Here is a 1,388-nt window from a genome sequence, read left to right as displayed (position 1 = left end):
TCTCTCTCTCTCTCTCTCTCTCTCTCTCTCTCTCTCTCTCTCTCTCTCTCTCTCTTTCTCTATCTCTACTACCTCCTCAACTCTCCTCACCATGTCCTAAATAAACTCTATTTCCATACTATATCCATATGGCTCAAGGGGAAAGGATGTCTCTGCATGGTCCTACAGAGACACCCTCTTCTTCTTCCTCTATACCATACCAGGCCTCCACCAAACATATTCCTGCCGTCTTTTCTTTTTATAAAACACAACACTATCTCCAATTGACAACCACTTGCATGGGAAAAATTAACTCTCTCCAATGGAGTTTTACTGGGCAAACAAACCATATTTAGTGGTAGGCCCCATGCCCAAGCACTGAATGGCCAACACAAAACAAACTCAAGGATATTTTCAGACATATTTTTGTCTTACTGCTCTTTTGCTTATATATCATGGTTTCTGATTTTGTGTTTCTTTATGGATGTTGCTCTCTAAGTGTGTTTCTTGTGGGGTTTTTTCTTTCGTTTTTTTATTTTCTGTTTTTTGTTTCTTTGCCAGTTTGTTTTCTAAAGAGAGAAAGGGAAATAGTGTAGAAACCTTTCTCCACAGCTAAGAAGTGCTAGAAACTAATTGCAAATGCACACTGAAATTGTTGAATGTGGATGGAAGAAACAAAAGAAAGCACAGTAAATGAAAACACATCTCACATGAAGAGAATTAATACTATGAAAATATCTACTCGAGTCACATTCTATGATGATTCCACAAATGTTGGTGTTGTGGGACAATTGATGGAAGAAAGAGATCCACAAAAGGATGAATCCAGACTTCTTAGCAGCAGGGGAAGGGTCTCCGTGGGAGTATTACAGCCTCCTTGAAGCTCTTGTTATTGTTACACAAAAAGTACCTTTAGTAAGTCTGCCTTACTTCTGCCTATCAAAACATCCTGTCTGACCTAGGGGCTATCTTGAAATAACTATCATGTAAGCAATTTTCACCCATGGGAGACTTCCTGGTCTGCCAACATGTCTCTGGTTTAAGATATTCAAGGGCTGGGAGATATCTTCAAAGAAATAACCGCATAAAAATCTCAGATAACAATCACTGACAAAAGCCTACTTCAAAGCTTAGGTGCCATCATTGCAGATTACTGCCAGATACAACAGCTCTATTACGATTCTGTGTAACACACAAAAGCCCTATCAGGATTCCAGAACATTTCCACAGGAACTTAAAAACAAAACAAACAAACACAACTCTAAAATGCACATGGAAGCAAAGAAGAGCCAAGCTGCTGTCTACCTGTTGTTTAGACCTTTCCAGTTCCTTTTATTTTCTTTCTTTCTTTCTTTCTTTCTTTCTTTCTTTCTTTCTTTCTTTCTTTCTTTCTTTCTTTCTTTCTTTCT

The sequence above is a fragment of the Mus caroli genome, chromosome 3 (genome assembly GCF_900094665.2).
Source record: "Mus caroli chromosome 3, CAROLI_EIJ_v1.1, whole genome shotgun sequence".
NCBI lineage: Eukaryota > Metazoa > Chordata > Mammalia > Rodentia > Muridae > Mus > Mus caroli.
Note: the sequence above shows the minus strand (reverse complement) of the source record.